Source organism: Schistocerca americana, chromosome 3, assembly GCF_021461395.2.
Source record: "Schistocerca americana isolate TAMUIC-IGC-003095 chromosome 3, iqSchAmer2.1, whole genome shotgun sequence".
Lineage (NCBI taxonomy): Eukaryota > Metazoa > Arthropoda > Insecta > Orthoptera > Acrididae > Schistocerca > Schistocerca americana.
The window spans coordinates 843,702,244-843,720,463 of record NC_060121.1 but is presented as its reverse complement, the minus strand read 5'-3'; the positions used below and the strand labels follow the sequence as shown (position 1 = coordinate 843,720,463).

General features: G+C 40.9%; 1 protein-coding gene across 1 annotated transcript in view; it reads left to right on the top strand.

The window, feature by feature from the left end:
* Positions 1 to 18,220, top strand: part of LOC124606432 (beta-2-syntrophin-like) — a 301,467-nt gene that overhangs the window by 259,104 nt on the left and 24,143 nt on the right. The gene's annotated exons all lie outside the window — the stretch shown is intronic.

The following is an 18,220-nucleotide window of genomic DNA, read 5'->3' as shown; positions in this document are numbered from 1 at the left end:
AGTTTCAGTGCCTATTATTGTGAGGATTTATAAGGGCCCGATTCTTGATCCCAAGACAGTCAGTCTATGGCCAAGTTTCAGATGATGAACATGTATTGGTTAGATTAACAACGATACATCAACTTAACTGTGAAATAAGTGTAATACAAATAGGCTGTGTGTTAAAACAATGACAGTGTCTGTTCAATGCGTACCATATTATCCCAGAAAATACTGTGATCTGTGTGGTTAAGTGTTTACTGCTTGTAGATGTTAAACAGTAAACTATTGTAGCAGTATGTGGATGTTTGCCTGCAAACTATTAATGAGGCTTATCAAAAGTTAAACAATAGTGCACTGGCCATGTAACTCTGTGTTATTGGGGAGTTGTGAACAGTGAAAGTGAAACACAAATTTGCACCTGTCAGCTACATCATTTAAAGTAGTCTGCATTGTACTTACACCCCCCCCCCCCCCCCCCCAACATTTGTCAGCGAGTGTAGCAACGCAGTACGTTGACACTGAGGACAATCAACTAGTTAATAAAGCAGGCGAACGTCACAACTTTTACAGGGAAAGATTGTTGGAGCTAGATGCACCTGACATCCCATCTTGGAAATCATTAGCAAATTCAATATTCTGAAATCTGCAGTGTGAAGAAGGTGGCCATGAATGTCAAATTTCAGATATTATCTTCCATCACGGACAATGTAGTGCCAATATCCTTCACTTAATTACCGAGAGCAATGGCGCTTGCGTTGAGGTGTCAGTGCTAACAGACAAGCAACACTGCATGATATAACAGTGGAAATTGATGTAGAACACATGATAAATGTATCTGTTATGAAAGTGTGGTGAAATTTGGCTATAGCAGCAAACGAGTGATGCGAGTACCTTTGCTAACAGCACAAACACAACACTGCATGCAGTGCCTCTCCTGTGCTCATGACCATATCGGTTGGACCCTAATGACTAAACCATGGCCTGGTCAGGTGAGTCCTGATTTCAGTTCGTATGAGCTGATGGTGGCATTTTAATATCGTGCAGACCACACAAAGCCATGGACCCAAGTTGTTGACAAGACAGTGTGCAAGTTGATGGTGGCTCCATAATAGTGTGGGCTGTGTTTACAAGGAATGGACTGGGTCCTCTGGTCCAGCTGAACATCACTGACTGGAAATGGGTATGTTTGGCATTTTGGAGACCATTTGCAGCCATTTGTGGACTTCACATTCCAAAATAACGGTATCATGTCACTAGACCACAATTGTTTGAGATTTGGTCGAAGAACATTCTGGACAATTCGAGTGAGTGATTTGACCATCCAGGTTTCCCAACATGAATCCCACTGAACATTTATAGAACATAATCAAGAGGTCAGTTCGTGTGCAACAACCTGCACTGGCAACAGCAACACTTTCACAATTATGGCTGGCTCTGAGCACTATGGGACTCAACTTCTGAGGTCATCAGTCCCCTAGAACTTAGAACTACTTAAGCCTAACTAACCTAAGGACATCACACACATCCATGCCCGAGGCAGGATTCGAACCTGCAACCGTAGCGGTCTCGCGGCTCCAGACTGTAGAGCCTAGAACCGCTCGGCCACTGTGGCCGGCACACAATTATGGATGGCTGTAGAGGCAGCATGGCTCAATATTTCTACAGGGGAGTCCAGTACGTTGTTGAGTCCATGCCACATCAAGTTGCTGCACTATGCTAGGCAAAGAAAGTCCAACCTGATATTAGGAGATGTCCCATGACTTTCATCACCTCAGTGTATTACTTTCTTTTTAGGGAAGAGAGAAAAATATAATCATTCTGTGTTTAATTTTTGCTATGTGGAGGCACAGTGTCAGGGCGATTCAGTATTTCTTATCGAAAAATCTCATAGTAAACCTTTCTCACATGATGTTGCAACTTGTGCTCAGTTGAGGATAGCCATAATTAGTTTGTTACCCGGAGGAACAATTTTTGAATAATCAGTTGTTCCTCCATATATTTTAGAGCTCAGTCCATGTCAAACATTTATTTCATCTGTGCTAGTGCTCTGCTGGTGACGTGTCTGTTGCAGTTGTAGGTAGCAATCAAAGAATGGTTATTAACTATGGAAATGGGTAGTGGCTGATTGATCAAATAGTTTGTAAATGTTTTAAAATCACTATTTAATCACAGTTGTGTTCCCTACATGACCGCAATAAGGCATCTTGGCCCAGTTGCCATGCAAAGCTGAACTCCAGATGCAGATGCAGTTGCTATGTGGTAACTGGCTGCTCATTCTCAGCTGACTGCTGACTGACTGATTCTGCCTCACAGCTTGGGACACTTCATGGAGCAAAACACAAAATGAACATTCCTGGTTGTAAATCTTCAGTTATTATTGATGCAGTTTGGATGGCATGGCTATTTTTATCTTCCCAGTCAACCCTCACTATAGCATGTAGTCTGGTTGACTAGATAATAATAATTGCTACTAGATATTGCACAATATATTATTTTTTACCATTGTGCCTTCTCTTCAGCTGACAGTTGCTAAGTTTTCCACCATTGAAAGATGTAAATGCCCCTCTGTATGTTTAGGTTGTCATGCAGTTCAAGGCTGATTGATTCTCCTGCTAGGCCACTATTTCAGTATGATATCCCCAAGTGGGGACCTACTTTCAGCAACACACACACAGGTAGCAAATTTTGACAGAGCCAGGACATTATCAAATATGTTCCATTTTGTTCATCAGTATTTCCTTCTGAATCATAGTTCATACTCTTGGGCTGCAGAAAGACTATAACATATTGAAAAATTCAAATGCGACTGTTTTATCAGGTCACAACCTTATAGGCCACAACAGCCGTATATGATGCCACATCATAAGAAAGTAACATTATAGTGCATGAAATGATTGAATATTGATGTATTAAGATGATTGATTCATTGGGATCATAAGTTTTTCTTATGTACAGCTGAAATAGACAGTTGATATTATGATTTGATGGGGGTGAGTTGTCACGTCAGCACTATTGTCACAAGATCTATAGTTTGGTCATTGCATGGCATTATCCTTCATTGTTTTCAGTTGGCACTGTAGCAGCACAGAAAATTTGTTAAAAGAATTTCACCACAGCCACTTTCAAACCATCTTCTTTATTTCATTCCTGGTTTCAGAAGAACAAAAGTTCCATTTTCAAACGATAGCTTGTGCTTCACTCAGCCCTTGTGAGGCAAACTGAGGAGCTACTTTATTGGGAAGTAGTGGCTCTGGTCTTGTAAACTTACATACAGCCTGGAGAGCAGTGTGCTGCCTACATGCCCCTCCATATCTGCAGCCAGTGACACCTGTGAACTGAGGATGACATGGTGGCCGCTCAGTACCATTGGGCCTTCACGGACAGTTCGGGTGGTGTTAGAGAGTGAGCCTGTACAAAATATGGACATACGGCAATAGTGTATTACTGCATGCCCAGTAATCAAAAATAAATCATAGATAAGCAAATATATTCCCATACTTACATAACCATCACACACAGGTAGCATAGATTTCAATCTGGTAACAGTATTGGTCAGTCTCATTAACCAGCACCAGCCCAGTTGCTACAAAATACCTGTTAAAGTAACTATCAAACAATGGAAAATGCAGGATGGAATGTAACAATATTAGAAAAGGAAAGGTGCTACTCACCATATAGTGGAGATACTGAGCCGCAATAGGCACAACAAAAAGATTCACACAAGTATAGCATTCAGCCATTAAGGCCTTTGTCGGCAATAGATACACATACACATACACAGAAACACTCACACTTGCACACACGTGTGCTGTCTCAGACAACTGAAACCACACTGCGGGCAGGAGCACCAGTGCATGATGGGAGTGGCTACTGGGTGGGGGTAAGGAGGAGGGTGGGGTGGGGAGGGGAGGGGGAGTGATAGTATGGTAGCGGTGGCGGACAGTGAAGTGCTGCAGTTTAGACGGAGGACAGGAGAGAAGGTGGGGGGGGGGGGGAGGGGGGGGGGGAAGTAAGTAGCAGATGTATGGGACAGGTCTTGCATCTAGGTCTGTTACAGGGGTGTGAGCCATGAGGCAAGGGATTGGGAGCAGGGGTTGTGTGAGGATGGATGAGTATATTGTGTAGGTGTGGTGGACGGCGGAATACCACTGTAAGAGGGTGGGAAAGATAGTGGGCAGGACATTTCTCATTTCAGGGCATGATGAGAGGTAATCGAAACCCTGGTGGAGAATGTAATTCAGTTGCTCCAGTCCCGGATGGTACTGAGTTACCTTTTGCTGAACACGCTGCCAAACATGATATCTTTCATCTCAGTGACTGCTTCACAGCCTGTGCCGTATGGCCCTTCCCACCACACCAGCTTTTCTGAGTTGTGCAGGTGGGAACTTTCCCTGCAATAGATCCTACATTCCTGTAACCCTTGTGGCCTCAACCTTCATTTGTCACTGTCCTCACCCATCCAGCCCCCTCCCTGTTCCCATTCCAACATTACACAGCCATCATTTCACCGCCACACCCTGTCTTTTAATTTCTTTTTATTTCTCTCCTTTCCGCTACTTCCCCCCCCCCCCCCCCCCCCCCGCCCCAGCCTCCTCCTTACCCCCAATTGCCACTCCCATCATGCACTGGTGCTCCTGCTCGCATTCTGGTTTCAGTTGTCCAGTTGTCTGAGACTGCAGACGTGTGTGCAAGTTGTGTTTGCATGAGTGTGTCTGTGTGTTTTGTGTCTATTGCTGATGAAGGCCTTAATGGCCGAAAGCTACAGTTGTGTGAATCTTTTTGTTGTGCCTACCACGACTCGACATCTCTGCTATGTGGTCAGTAGTAACTTTCCTTCTCTAATATTTTTAAAATAACTACCTGCATGAAAATGTTTTGCTACCATATCTGCACCACTGTGCTTCATTTATAATGACTCCATATAACTACCTTTTGTTTTGTTAATTTTGGCATTGTTAATGTATTTATTTATGCAAGCAATATTTTTATGCTGGTTAGATAAATAAAAGACATTCATCATGTTCCATAGATCCCAGGAATGAGGAGAACCTTTAGGAATACGAAAAATGTCAAGGTATAGGTTAACAAAAGACAAGTAAATCAAAGAAACTTCAATATAATAGAAGGAAACATTCCACGTGGGAAAAATTATATATAAAAAAACAAAGATGAGGTGACTTACCGAACAAAAGCGCTGGCAGGTCGATAGACACACAAACAAACACAAACATACACACAAAATTCAAGCTTTCGCAACAAACTGTTGCCTCATCAGGAAAGAGGGAAGGAGAGGGGAAGACGAAAGGAAGTGGGTTTTAAGGGAGAGGGTAAGGAGTCATTCCAATCCCGGGAGCGGAAAGACTTACCTTAGGGGGAAAAAAGGACAGGTATACACTCGCACACACGCACATATCCATCCACACATACAGACACAAGCAGACATATTTAAAGACAAAGAGTGAATATGTCTGCTTGTGTCTGTATGTGTGGATGGATATGTGCGTGTGTGCGAGTGTATACCTGTCCTTTTTTCCCCCTAAGGTAAGTCTTTCCGCTCCCGGGATTGGAATGACTCCTTACCCTCTCCCTTAAAACCCACTTCCTTTCGTCTTCCCCTCTCCTTCCCTCTTTCCTGATGAGGCAACAGTTTGTTGCGAAAGCTTGAATTTTGTGTGTATGTTTGTGTTTCTTTGTGTGTCTATCGACCTGCCAGCGCTTTTGTTCGGTAAGTCACCTCATCTTTGTTTTTTTATATATCAAAGAAACTTCATACGCATAGTGTATTAAAAGTCAAGGTGGTTGGTAGAGGTAGCACCTTTGCTTGGGGTTGACTCAGTACTGGTCCTCACCACCCCAGGGATGAGCTGAGGAGGTATGCAAGACCTTTGCCTCTGAGGAAGCTACATCCAAGACCGTCCGTGCGTGGTGAAGAGCCACATCCTACACGAGGTGACCCTGTTAACGCAGAACACGGCGGATCTATGGGAGAAAACCTTGGAAAAAAAAATCTCACATTCCAAATCCTCAATGCGTCTGTACTCGAGTCGAGCGGCAGCGAGGTCAGCGTCTGTCCATCTAGTAGGTGCGGCTGTATTATATGCTCCAGGAACTGACAATCCCTGGTTCTAAACACCCAGTGGAAACACTGGATCAAAACTTACAAGCTATCATGATTCGTGAGAGTAATGACAGAATTACCCCAGGTGGTAACCAATCCACTCGTCGACAGACGACAACTGGGTTTTCGGATTCTGGGGAACCCGGGCCATCACGATCAGAGTTCTCAAGCAAACTTCGTCCCAAGGTTCCCATGTACATTGGTACCTTTAACATTCAGACCCTAATTCAACCTGGAAAATTACACAACTTAGTAACAGAGCTAGACCAACAAAAAATTAAGATCTTAGCATTACAAGAAACTAGATTCACGGATGAAAATACAATAGACTATGGAAACTATCGCATCTTCAAGAGCAAGACTGACAAACAAATTGCCAATGGTACGCCACTCCTGGGCATGGCATTTGCGGTGCACAGAAATATATTAGGCTCAATTAGAGAGGTCTCTCCCATAAATAATCGCCTCATGACCATGCGTATCCAGTGCGCCAACAAGAAATACACATTGATAAATGTTCATGCACCCACAAACATAGACAACAAAAAACGCCAACTACAAACTGAAAAATTCTGGACTAAACTTGAAGATGTCATGGCCAAAATTCCCCGGGATGATATCAAAATCTTAATGGGAGATTTCAATGCACAAATTGGCAGAGAGAAAGAACACCAAAAAACTGTAGGAAAATATCCAGCACACAGATTCACCAACAGAAACGGACTGAGATTTATTGAACTATGCCAACAAAATAATCTAAAAATAATGTCTACATCTTTGAGAAAAAAACCTAGAAAACAAAAGACCTGGAGGTCCCCCATACAAGAGATCGGCGAATATCAGATTGACCACATTGCCATCTCCTATTTCGTACAGAAAGAGATCCATGATGTCCAAGTCCGCAGAGGGGCGAACATTGACTCAGACCACTACTTAACACGCATTAAAGTGAAATTCACCCCAAAAAAATTCTATCCAAAGAAAACACACATGATGAAATTTGACACACGAACAATCAAAGAAACCAATCTGAAGGAGGAGTGGGAAAAGGAACCAGCTGTCTCTTGGAAAAATTTCGAACAAAAATTACAAAAAAGGCAAAAGAACTGATCCCATTGAAAAAGAACACAAAACACCCCTGGTGGGACTCTGGATGTGAAAAAGCGCTGGAAGAAAGAAAGAAAGCCTTTTTGAAGTATAACAGTAAAAAATCCCCAGAAAATCTAGATCACTTCCACAACACCAGAAGACAAGTGGCAAAAACAATCAGACAAGTCAAGAGGAAGTACCTCAAGGAACAGTGTGAGTCTATTGAAGAAAATTTCCGTAACTATAATGTACGAGACTTCTATAAGACCTTTGCTGGGAGAATCAATGGATACGGCTCACGAAATCTATGTTTCAGAAGACCAGATGGAAAACTAGCGCTCACAAATCGGGAAAATTGTGAGGAGCTGGCAAGATACTTTTCCGGACTCCTCAATTGCCCTGAACCTTCTTCAAGATTCCCTCAAGAAACTGCTATCTACACAAATCCAGAATCCCCACCACCTACACTAGAGGAGATCCAAAGACATATTCATAGACTGAAAAACAAAAAGGCATCCGGAGAAGATAATATCACTGCAGAACTACTTAAAAATCTTGGACCAAATTCCCTCAAAGAACTCACTCAAATCATCACAGACATTTGGCAGACAGAAAAACTACCAGAAGATTGGAAATGCGCCCTAATTCATCCTCTGCATAAAAAGGGAGACATGGCAGATATAAACAGCTATCGAGGAATCTCCCTTCTCCAAGTCACTTATAAAATCCTCTCAGCTTGTCTTCTTCAACAAACACAAGAACAACTCGAACACAGTATTGGTGAATACCAAGCTGGCTTTCGCCCTCACCGATCCTGTGCAGAACAAATTTTCAATTTGAAGACAACACTAAAATACAAAGCAGTCAGAAACAGTCCGATCATTTGTTCCTTTGTTGATTTCGCAAAGGCTTATGATTCAATCGATAGGCAATCTCTCTTTATTATCCTTGAGGAGCTAGGACTCGATCCGAAAACCCTAAACCTTATCAAAGAAACGCTCACAAACACAACTTCTAAGATAAAATTCCTGGGTGAAATATCAGAGCCCTTCCTGATCAAAACCGGCGTCAGACAAGGGGACGGCTTGTCTCCACTCCTCTTCAACCTTGTCTTAGACAAAGTCATCCGAGAATGGGAAAAAGAACTGAAGAATCAAAATTACTGGAAGCCTATACATCTAGGAAGATCTAAAGATGGTATTAAAATTTCATGCTTGGCATTTGCAGATGACGTGGCCATTCTAGCAGAAAACGAGACCACAGCAATTAAACAGATAGACATTCTCAAAGAATGCGCCGAAAAAGTTGGGCTACAAATTTCCTTCCAAAAAACCAAATTCATCTGCTCAAAATTTGAAACTCAAAAACTGACTACAAAATATGGACAAATTGAGAGAGTTCCATTCTTTAAATACTTAGGCGAGGTCCTAGAACCCACAGGGGGAGAGAAAACTGCACAAAAAGTTCGACTGCAAAAACTGAAAAGAGCATACTGGAAAACCCACAACATCTACAATAAAAAGTGTCTCTCCATTCACTCAAAAATACGACACTACAATACAGTAATCAAGCCCGAAGCACTATATGCCAGCGAAACACTCACACTCCATAGAAAAGGCGACCTGGAAGGCATCCTGAAAGAGGAACGCAAAATTATCAGAAAGATTCTTGGCCCAAAAAGAACGGAAGATGGATACAGGTTACAGTCTCGGAAAACTACAGAAAAATTATCTAACCTCGCCGCAGACATCCGGAAAAGAAGACTAAAATTTTACGGTCATATCCACAGACTCCCAACACCCAGACTCTCCCACAAAATTTTAATATACATTGAAAAATTGAAAACCATACCCTGGATACAAGAAACCAAAACAGATCTAGCAAATGCACGAATAAATTCTTCAGAAGTTATAAACAGAAATGTATACAGGCAAAAAATCAATAGTTGGAAAGTACAACCCAAGAATGAAGTTTGCAAGAGACAGGGGACAAAATGGACAGCGGAAAGAAAGAGAATTCATGGAGAAAGAATGAGAGAAGTTTGGAGAATTAAAAAATTGAATCGGAAAAGCTTTGCGTGATCCGTATGGGTCCAATCGCACATAATAAATAATAATAAATAAAAGTAAATTATCACTGTGTAGCTTAATGCTATTCATCTGTAACCTACCTAAATTTAATTGAATGAATTAAAAAGAAAGTTGGTACTTTGAAAAAAAGATGCTGCCTTTTCAGCTGTATTTAATAGCTGCTGTTCATCTCGTGTTGGTAGCTTAACATTTACATGATTAAATGAATATTTACCTTTGTACATCTGTAAATAATGAGTCCTGTTTGCAGTGTGTAAGTACTTGTCATGCAGCTTTGTAGTGAATATTGCTAGTTGCCTTGAAGTTAATGGAATTTTTTGGCCTTTGAATCTGAATATTCAGATAGTTAGTAGAAGGATGGCTGATGAGGTTAGTTTTTAATTTTCTTTGAAAATGGTAGGGATTCTTACTTTCCTGATTTAAGTTATGTGGAGCTTGTTGATTACAAGATTTTTGTACTAGAGTGCATAACTCCATTCTGAACCTTAGATCTTTTGACTAAATACCCCTTGTGTTTTGTTGAATGAAATGATGTCTGACCAGTTAATGATAAGTCCTGTACAGAGTTATTCAAAAATTATATCCCATAGGACAAATTCTACATTGGTGATTCATTAGCCTTGGCCCACAGTACAGTCATATTCCGGGATGTGACAGGAATGATCATACAAAGCAAAGTAGTCTAGTAAACTTAGGCTCTAAAATGCATACTTTAAGAACTATGAGAACATGTTCATGTGTTTTCTACTGTAAAACACATCTCTTCTACTGGAAAGTGCACATAGCTATTAAGATATGCATTTTAGAGAATGTTTACTAGACTTTTTTGCTTCAAATGATAGGAACAATCATATCCCTGAATACAGTTTTGTTCTGTGAGGCAAGACTACAGTCACCGGTCTAGATTTCACCCTATGGGACATGACCTTTGAATCACCCTCTGTATACTCTAGCTGCTGGCTCTGACATCTCTCTTACCCACAGTACTGCCATACATGGGAATACATTGACTTTGCGTTCAGTGCTTCCACTTCAACCTCGTGATTGTTGTAACCCATGCTGCTTTGAGCTATAGGCTGCCATCTCTGTTGAGACTGTTGTCAGTGATTCTTTTATTTCAGTGGCCTCTTTGATTACATTGACCCAGAAGCCATTGGTACCAGCCATGACAGAAATGTTGTCAAATTTAATCTGTTACTTAAAATCTGTCTTGATTGCAATTTATTTTTTTATTCATATGACCGTTTTCGGTTCATTCAGAACCATCTTCAGATCTGAAGATGGTTCATTCAGAACCATCTTCAGATCTGAAGATGGTTCTGAATGAACCGAAACCGGTCATATGAATAAAAATAAATAAAAAAATTTGCAATCAAGACGGATTTTAAGTAACATTATAAAATCACTGATTGCTGTTATCCCATAAGACATTGTGTGTTTTTGCAAAATTTAATCTGGTGACCATTTTCTAAAGCATGTGCATCTAAAGCAAACTTTTCAAGTTAACATAGGTGAGAAAACCTCTCATGCTCATTCCTGTGTTGTTCTACAGTGTGCACTGTTTGTCTGACATCAGACTGGATCCAATCGCAGGGTATTTTGTAAACCCTAGATGTTCTCAGATCTGCTTCATCTTTCACTCGCCTCAGTAGTTGCTGGAATGCCAGTTCAGTTTTGCAAAGAGTACTCTACAGCATTGGCCCCTTACCTAGCTTGCATTTACCATGAATCTCTCAACCAGTACAAAGTCCCAAGTGACTGCAAAAAAGTGCAGGTGATTGCTGCATATAACAAGGGGAAAATAATGAACCCGCAAAATTACAGACCAATATCCCTAACTTTAGTTTGCTGTAGAATCCTTGAGCATATTCTCACTTTGAATGTAATAAATTTTCTTGAGACTGAGAAGCTTATGTTCATGAGTCAACATGGTTTTAGAAAGCATTGCACTCAACTCGCTCTTTTCTCACGTGATATACTACAAACTATGGCCGCACAGGATTAGCTGAACGGTCTAAGGCGCTGCAGTCATGGACTGTGCAACTGGTCCCGGCGGTGGTTCGAGTCCTCCCTCGGGCTGAAGTTAGGTAGTGTGTAAGCTTAGGGACTGATAACCTTAGCAGTTAAGTCCCATAAGATTTCACACACATTTGAACTACAAACTATGGATGAAGGGCAACAAGCAGATTTGACATTTTTAGATTTCTGGAAAGCATTTGACGCAGTGCCCCATTGCAATCTGTTAACGAAGGTACAAGCATGTGAGATAGGTTCCCAGATATGTGGGTGATTTGAAGACTTCTACATAATAGAACCCAATATGTTGTCCTTGATGCCAAGTGGTCATCAGACACATGGGCATTGCCAGGAGTGGCCCAGGGAAGTGTGATAGGACCACTATTATTCTCTGTATACATAAATGATTTGGTGGACAGGGTGGGCATCAATTTGCAGTTGTTTGCTGATGATGCTGTGATGGATGGTAAGGTGTCAAAGTTGAGTGATTGTAGGATGATACAAGATGACTTAGAAAAAATTTGTTGTTGGTGTGATGACTGGGAGCTAGTTCTAAATGCAGAAAAATCTAAGTCAATGCAGTTGAATGGGGGAAAAAACACACAATTTTTGGGTACAGTGTTAGTACTGTCCTTCTTGACACAGTCATTTCATGTAAATATCTGTGTGTAATGTTGCAAAGTGATATGAAATGGAACAAGCCTGTGAGAATTGTGGTTGGGAAGGCAAATGGTCAGCGTTGGTTTGGTGAAACAATTTTAGGAAAGTTTGGTTCACCTATAAAGGAGATCGCATAAAGGATGCTTAGTGTGACTTGTTCATGAGTTACTGCTTGAGTGTTCGGGATTTGAACCAGTTCACATTAAACAGGGACATCGAAGCAGTTCAAAGGCATGCAGCTAGATTTGTTACTGGTAGGTTCAGACAACATGCAAGTGTTACAGGGATGCTTTGGGAATTGAGAAAATTTAAGAGTACTGGCATTTGAAACTGACTGCAGAACGATTCTATCACCACCAACATATATTTCACATAAGGAACACAAAGATCAGACGTGGGAAATTAGGATTCATATGGAGGCATATGAACAGTCATTTTTTCCCCCTGATTCTGTCTGTGAGTGGAACAGGAAAGGAAATGACCATTAGTGGCACAGGGTACTCCACTGTGCAGCATATGGTGGCTTGCACAGTATATATGTATATGTTGAAAAACGTCACCATGATATTGTAACATCAGAAGTAACACATGGAGATGCAGGATGTCAATGGCATACTGTTCTGCTGTCAGAGTTCCCTCAGTCTCCTAACAGCAGTGACCTTGAAGTCGCACGTAATGGCTCCTGTTGTAACCGCAACAGTTCCTGTTGCAGGGTTGCCGCTAACGAAAACGCGGCGGGACCGACAGGAGCAGCCCACGAACAAACAAGATGGACAAATGGGAATGGACGACTGACAACCAAGCAAGATCAACAACAATATATTAAGCACCAGGGTCACAATAGACAACCTCACGAAATCAAAACAACGCCCACTCATAAACGAGAAGTAAGCACATGCAACGTAAACATGATGTCTGTAACCGAGATGTCACCTGAATCAACGCAAACACCAGACTGCCTTGCTGAGTGAGATGCAGCCACCTAAATACACGACAGGGTATGTCGCTATTGGCCGCTGGGACCATGTGCTCCACAATGGTGCCCTCACATTAGACTTGGGGCGAGGAGTGCGCACAGCCATGGCTTAGGGCACGACTGCTGCAGCGACCTCTAGTGGCCATCGAGTTTCATGCCATCTGGCGTGGATTCAAAACCCACAGCACTCGGTACCAGAGCTCCCTACACAGCGATGTCAGGTGTAACACCACCGTGTCTCTCCAAAACATTGGAAAAATAGGACCTCTCCCCAGGTTGCTCCTGTGTTCACCGACAGCAATCATCTGGGGTACTGAAAAACCATGATTCAGCCCTGAACACAGTGTAATACAATTCATCAGCGATCATTACTTCTCGATCATGGCGGCACACCAGACAGAGCTGTTTGTGTTGTGGTCTTAATGGCATCCAACACATGGGATGGTAATTCCATGGACTGGCTTTTGCTAATTCCCAACCACTGTGGCAGGATGACACAGAATGTTGCAGAGGGTCTTACTTGTTCTTGGATGACAGGTGCAGAAGTAAAAGGACCATGATGTGTTTGGCCGGCCGGTGTGGCAGTGCGGTTCTAGGCGCTTCAGTCTGGAACCGCGTGACCGCTTCGGTCGCAGGTTCGAATCCTGCCTCGGGCATGGATGTGTGTGATGTCCTTAGGTTAGTTAGGTTCAATTAGTTCTAAGTTCTAGGCGACTGATGACCGCAGAAGTTAAGTCGCATAGTGCTCAGAGCCATTTGAACCATTTGATGTGTTTGGTCACAACACGTCAGACCTAACTTGTCCTGGTCAGATGTGGTCAATGGAAAACTTAAAAACAAATGTGCTTGCCCTAATGTTCCCACGCAGTCCAACATTGGGGCATTGTCACATCTGATTGCCCCATAAACCTGTATACTGCACAATTTGACCAGCCAGCCAAACAGAGACTCACTATGCGGTGCCTTTCAAACTCTTTCAGCTGCCGATAACTATACCACACGAGTATGTGGCATCTCTGTGTCATTCACAGTGATCACTCAATATATGACACTGCTCATGCCCCTTATATACTCGGCCAGGACCAGTAACAACACTAAATGTAAACAGTACTAGTGCACTTTGGTGTCCTTTCAACATGTCACAGAGTTGTAATTCTAATTATTTACATATTCGTCAATGGCAAAGTTTTATTGACACCTGACTATGTCTTCTGGATTCTTCACTTTTTCTATTAGGCTGTATAGATTAGGAAATGAGGCAATAAAAGTGGTAGATGGGTTTTGCAATTTAAGCAGCAAAAAAGTAATGATGGCCAAAACAGTGACAGTGTAAGATCTACACTGGCAATAGGCAGAAAAGATTTTCACTTTTTAAGAAATTTCTTACATCAGACATAAAATTAATTATTAGAAAGTCTTCTCTGAAGGCATTTGTCTGAATGTAGCCTTGTACTGAAATGAAACATGGACAATAAACAGTTCAGGCAAGAAGAGAATAGAAGCCTTGGAAATGTGGTGTTACACAAGAATATTGAAGATGAGATGGATGGACCTCTTAACTATTGAAGAGGTACTGAATACTTTTGGGGAGAAAAGAAATTAGTGGTACATCTTGACTAAAAGAAGGGGTCAGTTGAAGGGACATATCCTGAAGCACTGAGGAATTTTCAGTTTGGTAATGGAAAGAAGTGTGGGGTCAGAAATTTATGAGGGAGCCCAAGGCTTGAATACAGTAATCAGGTTCAAGTGAATGCAGGTTGCAGTAGTTATGGAGAGATGAAGAGGCTTGCACTGAATGTACTAGCATGAAGAGCTGCATCAACCTAGTATGAGACTGAAGACAACAACAACAACAACAACTCTACTTTTTGGCAGGCGATTGTTAAATATTTAAAGAATTGGTAGAGAAATTTCTCCGTATGCAAGACACTGTTTAATTTTGTTTTACCCAAAACGTGTTTCAGCACCTTCTGTGCTATCTTCAGTGTGTTTTCTTTATTATTCCTTTTTATATGAAGCTACTAGTTGTTTAATACAAGTAATAGTGTCTTGCAATGAAGAATAATAAATAAAACCCACTGAACATGTCACAGGAAGTGCTGAAGCGTTCTGGGGAAAGCAAAAGTAAACAAACAGTGTCTTGCAAAAGGCAGAGTATCTCTTGAATTTATGTTAGTATGCATGGAAAGAAAGAAGAACTACATTACTGTATTTTACAGATTATAAGATGCTATGGACTATAAGGCGCACCTTAATTTTTAAGCAATTTTTTAAAAAAAATGCATTTACCATTTTTATTGTGAGAGTGCAAAGCCATACTACAAAAAATCTTAGTTTATGAAGTCGAAATGACTTTAAAACCCGTTAAAATCATCTTCAAAACTTTCTTCTTCTTCTTCTTCTTCTTCGTCATCTTTGTTCTCTTCATATTTAAGATGGTCTTCACTGCCACCAAGAGCTTAATTATACTGCACTTCTTGAAAGATTTAACAATAACATCTTCCTCACTCATAATGTCTCCCCTCACTTTAGACCAAGACTGTTTTATCCCTGACACACTTGTTTGATTGTAGGTCATTTTAAAGCTCCCTTCGGCATGCATTCATGTTGGGTTTCATCCATCATCCATTTCTTCAATTCCTCTCTCATATACACTTTAAATTGTTTATTTTTGAGACACCAAGAGTTTGCAATTGTGAAGTAAGTCCTCCTGGAATAATAGCAAGCTCTGTATTTCCCTGTCTCAGTATCTCTTTCGCAGAATTTTTCAGGTTACTACTAAAATGACCTAGCACTAGAAGAGAACTCTTCTTCAATAAAGCGCCTTTCATCTCTCCCACCTCTGTTAATCCATAATTTCATACCAGCCTCATTCATCCAACCCTAGTCATTTATGTGAACAACAACACCTGGTGGTATTTCAGAAGGTTTTGGCACTGTTTTGCACTTGAAAATGACAGTTGGATTAAGTTCAGTGCCATCAGCATGACATAAAAGGACAACAGTGTAGTGCATTTTTATATGTCCACTTGTTTTTATGGTTAAACCTTTCATGGCAACAGTTCTGTTACTTGACACATCAGATGATAGAGAAGTTTTGTTCATATTCGCTGTTTGGCTTCATTTCACACTGGTTTTCTTTTGATGTGGAGTAATAAAGTGATGTAAAGATATTTTCTCTTCGTACTATAGTGGCATTTTCTGAGATACTTTGGTTTTGGTTCACATGCTAAACCTATAATGCTTCATAAACCTTTAGCACCAACCAACTCCACATCTAGTCTATTAAATTCCACTGTAATGCCAGCTTACAAGCATGTATTTGAATCATTTTTGTATTAATTCAAATGCCTTTTTGATGGTGTTCTTGAATCCATTTCAATACTTTATCGTCTAGTTATGACCATTTGGCACTCAATCCTCTATTTGCACATTTAGTTTTCCTCATTTTTTTCAGTTCTTCCTTACTACCCCACGACTTGCGAATGATTTTTTTCTGTTGGAAGAGGTCCAAAATGCTGCTCAGCTGCTCTGTTTCTTCATTCTACTACATATGTTATTCCTTTAATTTACAGCCTGCATCATATGAACACCTTTTATTTTTTTTCATTACAAGACTAGCTGATAACAAAAATATTGAACTGTTACCGATAACACACATCACTTTCAGTTCAAGTTCACTGACACCATAAACTGCAATGATGCGTCATAGGCTAAACAGTGTCCTGGGTTTTGTGATAACAGTGCAGGAGGGAGACATTGTTAGTAAGCTTGTGAATCCCCACAACTCCTGATTGTCACTTCGGTGCACTGCTGCTGTCAGTTGAATCCGATGTTGCCATATAGAGATAGGTTTCCTGCAGCATTGAATTTATGGCCCTTTTTAAGACTGGCAGGAATTTTAAATCAAATGCTGGACATCTTTATATTAATTTTGAATATAAGATGCACTTAAATTTTGGAGGCAATTGTCCGAAGAAAAAAGTGTGTCTTATAGCCCGTAAAATATGACATCCCCAATATTATGAAAAAGATGAGTTGCAGACAGGCACAACAAAAAGACTGTTATGTATTGAGCTTTTGGCCAAAGCTTCTGTAGAAAGGAACCCCCCCCCCCCCCCTCACTCTCACACTCTCACACTCTCACACACTCACACAAACACACAAACACACACACACACACACACACACACACACACAAATCACACAAGCAAGCTCACCTTGCATGCTATCTCCAGCCATTCTGGACAGAGATAGTGGATGTGTGTTCATAAGGTGTGCTTGCTTTGTGTGTGTTTTCATTTCTGAAGTAGGCTTTGGCCAAAAGCTCAGTGTGCATCTGTCTGCAATTCAATGTGTGTGTGTGTGTGTGTGTGTGTGTGTGTGTGTGTGTGTGTGTGTGTGTGTGTGTGTGTGAGTAGCAATCTATAGCAATCTATCCTTTTCATATTAATGTTGGTATTACAACCTGGACTTTCCATTGTTACATTATTCAAAATATGATTATACAGGGTGTTTCAAAATGAATATACAGGTTTTAAGGCTTTGTAGCATTTATTACGTTCACCTTACAAAGATAAATAATACATCAAATGAAAGAGCAACTCAAACAGTTTTGTTTGTATACCTGTACGCAAAGGGAAGAGACCGGAATGGCCAAGAGTGGCTGCAGAATGTGCTGAATGAGTAAGATCCTTTCACACATAGCACCAAGAGATCAGTTCAGATGGCTAGGCATGATTTAGCATTTCCAGTGATGTCTCTGTGGAGACCTTTAAGGAGATGCTTACAACTATGTCCTTATCTGCAGTTGTTGCAAGCTGTAAAAATCCTAGAGCATACGGTTTGTGTGTCAACATTGCAAATGAAATGTTGCTGCATGATGAAGAAGATATTCTGGATCATGTCATCTTCAGTGATGACTTGACATTTCACCTAAGTGAACACTTGTAAGAAAAACTGTTTCATCTGCGCTTTCATTTGATGTATTATTTATAACTGTAAGCTGAATGTAATAAATGCTACAAAGCCCTAGAACCTGTACATTCATTTTTAAACACCCTGTATTTACATAATGTTAAAGTTTTGTGAATGTAGTGTTCAGTAATCTGGTAAATAAATAAGATATAAACCACAAGAGAAAAGAGCTTCTTAGAAGGTCTGCTTTTCAAGGATTATACTAGGAATCACCAAGTATTACTGATTAACTGAGCTACAGTAGAAGGTGATGAGATGGAAGGAGGTTACCAGTGCAGTAACGATGCCAGCAGCATAAAAATTGGAAAATGT